We start from the raw sequence: 13838 nt of genomic DNA, 5'->3' as shown, positions 1-13838 counted from the left end.
AGGATTGTGTCCTGCCAGCTCTCCCAGCTGAGGCTCCTGGTGGGTCTCTCCCACCAGCCTGACCCAATGCCCAGCACACCAGAGCATCACAAGTCGGATTCCACCTCAAATCCCACCAGAAACTAACCCTGAAATGTCCCCAAGAAAAAAAAAAACCAACAACAACAAAAACCTGAAAACACTTGGGAAGTACTTTTTTTTCCTATTTCCCCCACAAATATGCTGGGGAACACAGAAATGGGGAGAGCAGGAAGAAACACTGACCACAAGCCACAAAACCAGGGGAGAGGAAAGGAGGAGAAATATGGCATCTGGCAGTAGGTGGTGGTGGAGGTGCCAGGTGGAGGAAGCAGGATTGGCTGAGCACGAAGGGCTCTGAAGAAACTCCCTTTCCCTCTCCAATTCTCCCTCCAAGAAGGAGCTGAGGGGTCCAGCTGCCTCTCACCCCTGCTCTCAGATCTTTCCAAGAAGGATCTACTCCAAGGTCACTCTGCTTTCTTCATCCCCTGGGATCCAGGGCTCCTGGGTGCCTGGGGCTCCATGCCAAAGGCCCAGAGCAGCCTGGCACGCCCCAGGCAGGGCTCTGGCTTCCATCCCAGTTTTCTGTGCTGTTCAAAGGCTGACCCAGGCACTGGCAGGACTGCCCCAGCTCCACCAGTCTCCTGCAGGCTGTCACCTCCATCCTCCTACGTCCTTCCCCTCTTTCACAGCTTCCCTCCAGCTACTGCAGCCCTCAGGACAGGGGGATTTCTGGTGTGGCTTGGAGGGGAAGCCAGGGGATTAAGCAGGGCTGTGGGGCAGGATGGAGGGCTGCCCTGGAGGAAAGGATGCCAGCAGGAGAGGACCTCGCACATCCCACCCCGCTGGAAATGTTCTCTGGCCTAAGTTCCCGCTAAAGCCGTGAGTTTAACCCAGTGCCAGCATCCGGGAACCGTCCCGGGGCTCCTTCCCAGCGGTTTCCCCAGGGCTTGTCCCAGTTCCTCCTGGCAGACCAGAGGAGCCCAGACAGGGAACAGGGCTGCTGCTGAACACATTCAACACAGCAGAGGGGACAGATGTCACACAGAACCCCCTGGCCCCTCTCAGGAAGGAGCTGTGCCCAGCTGGGCTCCCAGATGCCCATCACCGCCAGGCCCCTTCTTACAGCCACCACAAATAATCACAATGCATTGCACATTCTTGCTGCTCTTCCAAAGAATATCAAAGTCCTATAAACAAGCAAACAAACATGAAGCTGTAACATCCCATCTAAAACACTACCCTTTGCCCAGGCTACTCTGGCTACTCCTTTTCCCTTGGGGAAAGGAAAATAAACAAGACCTCCTCCAGCCTGTGAAGCAAATTCCCTGCGATGGAGCTGAGCATCCCTGCTCCCCAGGGTGGGAATTTGCTTCAGGTTTATTACAGGGAGCCCTTGAGCAGGTACAACCTTCACAGCATTCGGTGCTGCCAAAGCTGAGGTGGCCAGCTGGCTCTCAAGTACCTCATTTGAGAGGTACCATGTCATTATAGAGCTGTGTCCACCAGCTCTGAAGCCTCAGAAGGTGTTCAGGATCATGGGGATGGGTGCTGGACAGCAGAGAGGGGATGGAGGATAAGCTGAGATTCTGGCAGGTGTAAACAAACACCTACAGATGGAGCCTGGCCGGGGAAGAAGTGCAGGAAGGACACGAGCCCAGCTGAGCAGGCCAGGAGAGGGGAGAAGAGGGAAGGCAGGCAGCTCCAGGGCTGTGACTTCCCAGATCAAAGGGCTGTGAACAGCCAGGGCAGCTCATTCACAGTGGCCAGGGAAGAAACAGCATCAGGAAGAAGTGACTTTCCCAGGCCTTGAGGAGATGGGATACCAGCCAGGCTGAGGAGAGCCTGCTGCAGTGCCCAGCACCTACAGATGTTTTGGGGACAGTGAGAGGCTGCTCACCTGGTGAGATGTGAACCCCAGACTCACTGAGGAGCTCACACAATCCCAGGATCACTGAGGCTGGAAAATCCCTCCCAGCCCATGGAGTCCAAGCTGTGCCTCATCCCCACCTTGTCCCCAGCCCAGAGCACTGAGTGCCACATCCAGCCCTTCCTTGGACACCTCCAAGCATGGGGACTCCAAACCTCCCTGGGCAGCCCCTGCCAAGGCCTGAGCACCCCTTTCTGTGGATAAAGGTTCCTCCAGACTCAGCCCTGCCCTGTCCCAGGCTAAACCAGAGCTGGGAGGGAACTACAGGCTGGAAGCAGGAGGGCCCTGGACCCCAGGCTCAGGCTCAGGGCAGCTGCACCAGGTCACTGAGGCCATGACAGGGCATCCCTGGGGATGGGGATCCCCCACCACTCAGGTCCCCACCCCAGGGCTGCTCCCCTGGGGCTGGCTGGGGTGTGCTGTGCCCCAGCTGCCCCTCTGGTCTCTTTCTGAGCACACCATAAACCAGAACTGACTAAAACCCTTCATCCCCAACAGTCAGCTCTACACCCCAACATTTGAAAGCGCATTAATTCAGCTACTGATGTGCCTTTGCTAACTAATTTCCTTCACTACTGCTTAGGTTCTTAAAAAAAAAAAAATGTATGGTTCACTGGGTTCTAAGCAGCTGCACATTTACCAAATCCAGGAAGTTTTTATAGCTTGGGAAGACAGGCAAGAAAGTGACGTCAGATTTGAAATCCAGCAACAAAAAAAGCAAAAACAAAGCTAAGAGTTGTAAGATTGAGGTTTTCCCCCTGCTCCATCCATTATGCATTGCAGCAAGGCCAACAAGTTGATCTAAGGACATGGAGAGAACCTTCATTTTGAATTTCCATACTTTTATTGGTTTAAATGAAAACCAGACTGTTGTTTTAACGCTGGGTATGAAACCACAAAATAACTATTAATTTTTCCCCTTCCAACAAAAACGGTTAAGATGATTTTAATAACATTTTGGAAGAAAAAAACCAAAACAACCCTAGCTTTCAGAACACAGAATTGCCCAGCATACAGCCATAGCGATATTTTTAAAGCAATGCATGAAGACATGAAAACCTTGTATTTTCCACTGCAAGATTCAGCTACAGCTGCACTGCGAGTGCCACTGAAGTGAGAGTCCTCTGGAGATTTCATCACATCAAAGCAAGGGGCATGTACACTTTATTTGCTGTTTCTGCAGACACTGACAGCAGACTGGATTACTTATCTGTAACACTCAATAAATACAGCCAGGGCCTTTTATCTGCCATTCCAAGGCTTTAATGTCACCTCTCTGCCTCACTCGTGTTGTGGGAAGGAGAGGACCCAGAGATCCCATTAGGGCCAGCAGGACAGAGGAGAGCCAAGGCTGGAGCTGGCAGGCTGGGAGCACGGGCACCACGCCATCCAGGCATCCAGGAGGGAGCCCAGCCTCCCAGCACCGAGCCAGGGAGGCAGAAATAAACCCAGCTGCTCCGACAGCCAGGAACCCACTGGGGTGATCAAGGTTTAACCCTGGACTTTTACTCTTTTGCCAGAAAAGTGCAGGAGGAGATTGCAATATCATGGGATCACAGACTGGTTTGGGTCGGAAGGGACCTTAAAAATCATCTCTTCCCACCCCCTGCCATAGGCAGGGACACCTTCCACTATTCATGTTGCTCCAAGTCCCATCCAGCCTGGTCTTGGACACTTCCAGGGATCCAGGGGCAGCCACAGCTTCTCTGGGCATCCTGTGCCAGGGCCTGCCCACCCTGCCAGGGAGCAATTCCTTCCCAATATCCCATCCATCCCTGCCCTCTGGCAGTTTGAAGACACCCTGCTCTGCAGAGAGGCACTGCAGGACTGCACACCTGGATCCCTCACCACCTGCTTGTGGCAGCTGCCAGAGGCTCCAACAAGGGCTGGGCTCCCACCTGCGCTTTTGGGTGAGCAGGGATGGGCAAGAGCCACAGTGGGTCAGTGCAGGACTCAGGCTGCTGGGGCAGGGAGAAACCACATCAGGACTGCAGGGAAAAACAGGTGCTATGATGTGAGATGTATTTAAAACAAGGCTTGTTTTGGAAAGTTTCACTATTGCTAATGCAGTGCCGCTAAAAGCTTGTGGAGACTCATCTCCCCATGAAGTCACCACACGATGTCAGAGCGCAGCTGGGACACCTGGATCCAGATCTTGCATTACCCTAAGGGTATGTGGGAAAACTTGGGTACAGAAACCAAAATCCTGGCTTGACAGACTTCCAGGCATGAGAGGGAAAACCCTCACTCTTTCACCAGCCAGTCTTGTCGAGTGGCAGAGGGGATTTTGCATCCTGGCAATCACCAGCTCCACCAAAAGGTAACAAGCAGCCAGAACTATCCTCTGCTTTAGTGCACAGCAGCTACTGCCTAGTATGTTCAAAATCACTTATTAAGGTATTGCCAAGGTCACTGTAAGTCTAGAGCTAAACAGACATGACCAGCCACCAAAGCAGCAAGGAGAAAAAACCCCCTTGGCAATACTTTTAAGGAATGAAAGTGCTATTAAAACTGCAAAACATGAGGATGCTGGACTTTTTACTTCAGGAGAAGATTGCTCTTTTTTGTCTTCTTTCACTGTAAACTTCTTATTCTAATAATTCCATTTTGATGGCAACAGTATTAGAGCCTGGCTTGAACTTTGTGACTTTGTCACTGCCCAGCCACCCTGCAGCTTTCAGAACCCAAAACCCTCCAACTTCTTCATTTTTCCTCACACTTCACTTCAGTGACCACCTGCCTCTCTCATAGCTATGCCCTCAATAACCCCACCACTGACCCTATGCCCCAAAAGGTTTTGTGATTTCCTTAGACTGCTTTGCTTAAGATTTTACTTGCAGCAAATCCACACACATCACTCAGACACTGCTGGGGAGAGGGCATCTCTCAGTGCCCAGTGACCACCACTCTTCCAAAAGCTAGAAACTGTGGTAAAACGGCTACAAAGGTATTTTCAGCTCAGGTATGAAGTTAAGGGATCTCAAGAGATTCACCCAGCAGAATGGGCAGCTCAGATAATACCTGCAGGGACAGTTCATTGTCACTGCTCTGCTCGGCAGGTGACTTACTCAGGTTGGCACATTATCACAACAAAACCTCCTTGGAGGGCTGCCTCTCCTTCCCCAGCAGGCTGGCAGAGACCTCTCCCACTGCTCTCCAGGGTCAGGAGCTGCTGCCCCGAGCTCTCCAGCTGCGTGGGGACAAAGGACAGGCCCTGCAGCCCGTGCCACTGGCCCTGTGCCACCGCGCTGACCGCCTCCTCAAGACGCAGCCTGCTCCTGCTGCTGCTTTGCGTAGGAGGGAGCAGAGGTTATGAGAAAGGCTTTGGTTTTAAGCTCAGCTTCCTTATCAAACAGCTCAGAAATTTTGGGGTTTTTTTTTTTTTTTTTTTTTTTTTTAAAGGCAGCAGTTAACAGTTAAAAGCCATCCAGGGCTGTGTCTGGACTGAAATGGTCACTAAGCAGAGTTATTGTGATATTCTCTGCGCTGCTCTGGAATAATCCTGCTCAGATCCAACACATCCCTCACCTCTGTGTGTGTGCAACACTAAGGACCTAAATAACTACTTCAAATCACAGCAGCCCTGGCTCATTTGGCACAAAGCTTCATTATCTAAAGTCTGTGGCACATGAAGGAAAGGCACGTTTGGAAACGGAGATGATGAAGTGGAAAAGAGATGCTGGGGGAGAAAAAGGCAGCACAAGTGAGTTTTTTATGAAGTTTCTGAGTTTGAGAACTAAGCTTGGATAAACTGTCCATCTGCTGCTCTTGGTGAGATTATTGGGAACTCATAGAATCACAGGAGAGCTGGGGTTGAAGGGACCTCTGGGGAGCATCCAGACCAACACCCAGCCAAGACAGAGCCACCTGGAGCAGGTGACACAGGAGCACTTCCAAGTGAGCTTGGAATGAATCCAGAGGGAGACTCCACACCCTCCCTGGGCAGCTGTGCCAGGGCTCTGCCACCCTCTTGGAGAGATGTTCTGCCTCGTGGTGAGGTGGAACTTCCCGTGTTTAAGTTTATGGCCATTGCTCCTTGTCCTCAGTATTTCACTCAGTATTAAACTAAAACCTTGCATTTTCACGAGGAACATCTCCTTTAATCTGTTAACCAACAGAGAAATGGAACTGCAGCTTTTCTAGAACACAGGGCAAAGCTGGCACAGGGGCTGAGAGCCACCCACTCCTGTCTCCTGGAGGAAGGGCAGGAAAGAGGAGGGATGAGGAACCAGGGCAGATTCTCTGTGACATCTTTGCCAAACACTTCAATGCTCAACTCATACTTCATTTAAAAAAAAACAACAAAAACAACAAAAACTTTGATCCACAGCAATAATACTTTTTGTTACTTTTAATAGACATAGACATCATGTTTAAATTTGGTAAACCACTATCCTCCATCCCCAATTCCATAGTTTATTTTTACCCTGCATTACACACATCCACACTGTTCCCTTCAGCCAGCGTGCTCACTCTCAGGTGGGTTTAATGCACACTCTGACATTAGATTCACATTTCCTTGGATTTGCATTAATGAAGAAAACAACATTTCAGCCTGGTTATTTGGAGGACTGAGCTGTGAGGACAGAGGCTGACTCTCAACCCCAAATCTGGTCGTGCAATGCCCACACACCACAGCACGGAAATGCAGCTCCCCGTGGGTTATTGCATCCATGGTTTTGTTCCAAAATTAATGACAGTTGAAAATCTGAACCTCTGCTAAGCTTCCACCCTGGGAAGAACAGGATATGACATTTATAAGCAAGTAAAACTAAAGGAGAAGACAATAACTGAGTGTTTTTCACCATCCAAGCCCTTCCTGTGGTTACAGCACAACCTGCCTGGGGAAAGGAAGCCAGTCCTGTCATGGTTCAAAATGCCCACATTTCAGCTGGGACATTTCTTCCAGTTTTGTTTGGCTGTGGAGTCACCAGCACAGAATAACTCCTTCCAGCAAGGAACTAAGAGCCCCAGAATTTTCCAGGAGATTTTGGACATGCCTGGAAATTAAGATTCGCTTAGAAAGAACCCTGAGAAATTAGTCAATGAAGTTGAAATAAAAAGTAAAATGCACGTATATAAAATAAAATAAACTCCAGTTCCTGCTTTGTAAGCATTTAGAGGGAGATGTAGATTACACATATGGCAGGCCATCGTGTCACTCTGATTAGCAGCACTGCAAATCCAGTTTCCATACTAAACCACATTTCTAGTGTGTTATTCACACAGAGCCCACTAGTTCCTGCGGTTTGCACTGATGTTGATAGAAACTGAAGACACCTTCGAGAAAATCTGATTTATTCGGGGATCTCTACATAGATTTAAGACCTTACCTTTGAAGAAAGAGACTTGGAAAAGTTTGGCTATTAAAAAAAAAAAAATAAAGCTCATTGTCACATTTCCCCCGGATTAATTTGCAAATTAATTTGCAGAAGTTACTCTGTAACTTGATGTAGGAAGGAAGCTCTTCTAAGTCCTCTGTAATGACATGGCACAGCAGGAAGATGAAACTGGATTAATTTGCAAATTAAGCTTCCTTCCTACATCAAGTTACAAAGCACTACACACAGTTCTGGTACTCTCTGGTGCCAAAACGTAAAAGCTCATTGCTTACATAATCACCATCATAAAACATTTAGCAACTAACTTATTCACCTACTGTACACAGCATTGAGCTGAATACCAAAGCCAAGAGGATTTATTTTCTTTAAATATTACACCAGTTGCTGAAATAGCATTAAAAGCTTTTCAAGGCAACAAAGCAAGAGGTTGGATTATTGCTGCGTGCTGTGACTCGGGCAGAAGAAACACAGACAGAAATGGAATTAGATCTGCCTGATGCTTGTGTTTTCCAGGCTGCAGCTCCTCGTGGAAGACCCTAACAGCCTGCAGGGCTGGGACACAGCAGCTGGGATGCTCCCACTAGGTCCCAGTAAAGACAGACTCCTGGAAACACCTCCCTGTTTCCCAGCTCACCTCAAGCCCTGCAAAGCAATACCAGGCAGTGCAATGCAGCTTCACAATATCAGACACCAAAGCTATTTCCATTTAAATAAGAACTGAAGGAAAATGTTTTCAGGCATTAATTATTGAGGAAGGATTCAGCTGGCCTCTGGAAATTTCCACTTAAGACGAGATATTAACATATTTTCTTCTCTTTTTAAAGTGCATCTGGTTCATTACCACGAGGATGCAGAAGGAAGGAACACAGGGTAGAGCTGTGCACATTAGAAGTCAAAGAAATTGCATTCAGCTTTGGAAAGAACCCCCTTGGGGTGACTTTTAGGGGACTTCTTTCCCCCCCATTCAGGCCAGACTAGTATATAGTATTACATGACTAATAGTGAAGTTTTGGTATTACCTCTACTTGGACCTCTGCTTTTGAAATTTTCTGAGTCACTCCAAACAGCCTTCCTGAGCTTCCCAGTGCCTGTGCTGGGAGAGAGCTTCACACCCCTAACACAATGCAGCTGTCTCTTCCAGGCTGAGCACTGCCAGGCCACTGAGTCACCCCTTGCCGAGAAGTCACTCCGTGCCTCTGGCCATCCAGCACCTCTGGAGCTGCTGGAACGCTGCACACACCAGTGGACACACCAGGCTGTCTCCAGCAGCACCAGGGCATGCACAAACAGGAGGAACCTCCTGAACAGGAGCTCCAGTGGCTGCTTCTGACCCAGCTTCCCTTCCACACTGACCTGCACCACGGGCGCCTTCCCAAGGCACGGGTTTTCTCGTGTTAAAACCGAATTATGATGCTCTTCCTCCTGGTGTGGTGGGAATTATCAATCACACTCCTCCTTAAACAGCAGGACTGAGGTGGAAGACACAGCCAAGAAGTGGGTTTGCTGCCATCCCCTCCTCCCTGACAGTCCAGCTATGGTTCCCATATGGTTTTTACTAGTAAGGAAAGACTGTGTTAAATACTGAAGGATCTGTCTGCTGCTTTCCTTAGTTAAGAAAAATGGTTGCTGGGGAACTAAGTGACCTTACACATCTGTAGGGAATTTCTGGACGTTTATTCTGCTGCTAATTCTCAGCATTAAGCTTTGTTTTCTCAATTCATCATAAACAGCCTCCCTTTTTTGATATTATTAATGACTGTGAGTTTCTATCTGTCACACAATTTAGCTTAAATGCTTCCAGGCTGCTTCTCTTCATTCCAGGGGTTTGGCCTGAAGTTGCCTCTGTGTTTTACCATCCTCAGATGGGTCCTCTACCAGCTCTGCTCATTTCCACTCTCTCCTGTCCAGAACCTTGGTGCATGCTGATGGGTATTCTGCAATCCCTGAAGTTGGACACCTGACTTCTCAAAGAGATGCAAAAGATGGTGGTACAAACAAAAATACAGCTTAGTATGGTTTTCTTTTATGAAATCTGCAAAGAATGATTCCCTTATGGAGATGATTCCTTACAGGAAATACCTTATCAGCTACCCAATCTCTCCTGCTTCCACCACAGGAAAGCATGGACCAGTATGGAAGCAAAGAAGGGGAAAAAAAAATAAAAAATGCAGCACAGAACAAATCCCAAAGAGAAAAGGGGTTTGAAGGCAATCTTAATATAAAAGGCTGAGAGAATTGGAATTGTTCACCCTGGAGAGGAGAAGCTTTAGGGTGACCTCACTGTGGCCTTGCAGTGCCTGAAGGAGCCAACAAAAACCATGGAGAGATTCTCTACAAGGGATGGAGGGACAGGACACAGGGAATGGCTTCCCAGTGCCAGAGGGCAGGGATAGATGGGATATTGGGAAGGAATTGTTCCCTGGCAGGGTGGGCAGGCCTGGGGCTGCCCCTGGATCCCTGGAAGTGCCCAAGGCCAGGTTGGACTTTGGGGCTTGGAGCAGCCTGGGATAGTGGAAGGTGTCCCTGCCCATGGGAGGGGTGGAGTGGGATGAGTTTTAAGGTCCCTTCCAACTCCTTGATGTTCTATGATTCCATGACAATCCTGAAGCCCCTCAGGAGAGCAGAGTTGCAACAAGAAGATATTTTTCCCCATCTGATAAAAGTTCTGTGCTCTCCCTTGGATGGGTGAGCTGAAAACCCACGAAATACCAAATCCTACTGTTCATGTCACCACCTGCTGTGGAATGTGACCCCTGACTACAAGGCAAAAGGATCAGGATGACAAAATTACCAGTGAGAAAGGGAGGAAAGGCACTGGCACAGCGACATGCCAGCGGTGCTAGAAAATTCATGACAAATCACACACAAATATTTGCAAAGAGAAAAAAAAAAAAAAAAAAAGACTAAATTATATTTGGAGGAAGTCTGTGATTTTCTACTGTTGGGAGAAATCTTCTCATCACAAGCTGAAACACTGAATCCATTTAAATGTAATTTAAACTCCCAACGAGGCTTTCAAGCCGATGCTTCCAAAGGCATACAAATTATTTCAGAGGGTAAACTCTCATCCCACTGAGGCATGGCCAAGAGAACTGTGCTTGGTTTGTCAACACCTGTAAGACAAACAGGAGGGAGGTGCAGTAGGTTTTAAGGGAAGAAAGTAGGGGATAAGACAGAGAAGTGCTCAGAGAGGTGACACAAGGCAAAGACTTCATTTCCCTCCTCATCACCAGAGAAAACAAGTATTTGCTTAATACAATCCACCACAACTGTGCCTGTGCAAACACAAAACTCCACTGCCTGGCACTAGAAGCTTTCTGATTATCATCTTTTGCCCAGTCATGTCCAATAGCTCCCTGTCTCAGCCTTTAATTCACCCCAAACACTTTTTAAAAGCACTTTTTAAAATGTAAAAAAGGTAAACTGCCTTACCAGTACTTCAGGGGGTTACGGGGAAGGAAATAAAGCCATAAAGTTTATACTTTCAAGAGGAAAATACAACTTTTCTGAAGGGAAAAGTCATTATAAGACCTAGTATCTAATGAGAAAGTTTATTTTTAGAAGGCTTCTGCACTGTAATAATTAGTCCAGGAGAATCTGGGACACACAGTTTCAGGAATCCTCATCCTGAGATAAAGCTACATAACACAGGAGCATCACAGGGCTGGGGATCTTCATAATCATGTCACAAACATCTACAGATCCAAATTTGGATGGAATTTAAAGTTTAACATTCATAATATTGTGTACAGGATGATAATAATAAAAAAAAAATCAAATCCATTTACTTTCATCTGGGAATTATCTAAGCAGTCTTATAAAGCAAATCCTCTTGCTGGGGAAGAAGAAGCTATTGGACAATGGAAAATGCCAGGACTCACGACTGCCAGCCTGGACAGACATTTCCTGCAGGAAGAAATCCTCATCCATCAGATCTTTTACAATTTATGTGACTCCCATCTTCTCTAAAAATGGCCCTGACAAGCCATTCCTTTTTTAAACCCACACCAAGTTCTGCTGGGTTTAATAGGAACCACCAGAACTGCAAAAAACACCGTAAAACTCCTCACAGAAATAAAGAGACCCAGGATATGTAAATGCCACTTAGGATTACACATGCCACACTGACACCACCCATGGACAGAGCACATGTGAGGTTTGGGGCTTTTGTTTTATTCTGGGTGGTTTTTAATCAAATAAGTTGTGGCCATATTTCTTTTTGGGGGTTATTTTGCTTTTTTCTTTTTTTTTTAGCTGAATTAGTTCTAGACTTTCTGGGCCTTTCCTCCCAGAAATTCTCATAAAGCAAAGACTGAAAAGCTGAAACAAACACTTTTATCCTTTTACTATTTTTAGAAGCCCATTTGAATTCTTATGTGCATATTTCAGTAACTAAAAGGGCAAGGGAGAGGGGAAAACATAATTTCTGATGTGTTCCAGCACTGCAAACAGAAGAATCTGAAGTGGATACAAAGGAATAGGCAGAAGAGAAAAGGGAAAAAACTGGGACTGGGTAAAGGAGCAGGAAAAGAAGCAAAAGGGCAGATGAGAACCAAGGCAGGAAAAACAACATTAAATACATGGCAATAAGGCAGGAGGAAAAGACAACAGAATACAGTAGAGGTAATTTACAAACAAACAAACAGACTTACAAACAAAAAAACGTTTAGAGAAAAGCAGTTCTCAAAAAGCAAGTGAAAGATGAATCCAGAGAAACCTGAACTAAACGAGGAAAACGCAGAACTGAGGTTTCCAGAGAGAGGCAGTCCAGAAGGAAGGCTCACAACTGAGATTAACAGACACTTCTGTGCATTCCCATGCCAGATGTTCTGTCTCCCTAAACTTAGAAGAAACAATGGGATGAATCCTTTTACTGAATTGGCAGGGTATTTTATTTTCGATTACGCGGTTTAAAAATTAACGTTGCCTTGGCCGGTGCTAAATGTCTGAAAGTCTCTTTAAAGATTTCCACTGCAACTGCTGAAAAGAATCATCCAGAGAGCTGCTGTTCTCCTCCTAAATATGCTCTCTGTGTTTTATTTACTCTTCTGAACTGCAGAACAGTAACAGATCTCACTATCAAAAGTACTTTTAAAAGTTGTTACATTCTGTAACTGAATGCTCAGCACCACCAGCAGCCCCAAGCAAGCTCAGAGCTCATTCCACCTTTTCAGAAAAGGCTGAGACAACACACAACCCAACCTGAAAAGTTATTCAGGCCCACCAGGAGATGAGAGAGGCTAAAATACACTAAAAAAAATTACAACAAATGCAGAAATTTTCAAGGCCAGCTCAGATGGGGCTTGGAGCAACTGGGTCTCATGGAAAGTGCCCCTGCCCCATGGCAGGGGGTTGGAGGGGGATGATTTTTAAGGTCCCTTCCAACCTAAACCACTCTGTGATTCCCTGATCCTATGAAATGGGCGAGGAGCTGCCAGTGGGCATTTTTAGTGGGTTCCTGCAGAGATTGGTAAGAAGTTTAAAAGAGTACAAACAATTTGATTGCTGAAAAGCAAACTGCAATGGAAACCTGCAAAGGGCACAAAGTCTGCCTGAGCAGGCAGCCCTGCACAATCTGTACCTTCCATGCAGGAAGCTGGAGTAGCAAGGAGGAGGAGAGCTTCAATTTCTCTACAGAACTCAACAGATGCATCCTGAAATGACAAATTCTGACCCTAAAAAGGAGCTGGAGGAAAACACTGTCTGGGAGATGGGATAATTAAGGAGGCTCAGCACTCCTCTAGACAGAGAATTCCCATCTCTAAGAGGATCAGCCAGCCCCAGAAAAACACCTCAAGAGGCAGCAACTGGAAAGAAAAGTTTTCAAAAGCAGGTGGTTAACTAACAGCTGTTCCATCCTTGATGGTTTCTGCAAACCCTGAAGGAATTTCTCTGCTGCAGTGCCAGAGGGAACCTAGGTGTGCTCTACTGCCACCTGAGACCAGGCTCAACACAGGATGTGAAGGAAGGGATGGCCTGTGACAGGTCAGTGAAAATACACTGACTGAACCATCTTTCAAACTTCAAACAATTTGTGAGGCCCGTGCAAAGCCTCTCCTGTGGTGTCAGCAGCCTAGAGGGGCTCCAAAGGGCTGGAAAAGGACTTTTCCCATCGGTGTGGAGTGACAGGACAAGGGGGAATGGCATTAAGTGAAGAAGGGAAGGTTAAAAGTGGATATTAGGTTTAGATATTAGGAAGTTCTTTACTCTGCAGGCATGGGGGAGCACCCCCTCTCCTCCCCCTCCTGCAGCAGCCTGGATGTGAGCCAAGATCCAAACACAACTTCCCCAGTGACAGCCCTGGGTCTAAGGCAGAGCAGTGACACCCCCTCACCCCCTGACACCAACCCTTGCTCTTCCTAGGGAAAAGTCACACCACAGTGACCCATCACTGATGCACACAGGGGCACAGACAAAATCACAGCCCTGAGGGCCTGCCAGAGGGGCTGAGGGCAGGACATGGAGAGCTGGGGACAGGACAGCCTGTGCAGGGGGCACTGGGAGCACTGGGGGCACTGAGAGCTCTGGAGGCACTGGGAGCACTGGGG

The 13838-nt window shown here is 47.4% G+C and overlaps 1 protein-coding gene across 8 annotated transcripts in view; it reads right to left on the bottom strand.

Annotated features, from left to right (window-relative positions):
- RNLS (renalase, FAD dependent amine oxidase) overlaps positions 1-13838 on the bottom strand; it is a 59496-nt gene that overhangs the window by 18839 nt on the left and 26819 nt on the right. The window lies entirely within an intron of this gene.

The sequence above is a fragment of the Parus major genome, chromosome 6, assembly GCF_001522545.3.
Source record: "Parus major isolate Abel chromosome 6, Parus_major1.1, whole genome shotgun sequence".
Taxonomy (NCBI): Eukaryota; Metazoa; Chordata; class Aves; order Passeriformes; family Paridae; genus Parus; species Parus major.
The sequence above is the reverse complement of the archived record's forward strand: the minus strand, read 5'-3'. Positions and strand labels throughout refer to the sequence as shown.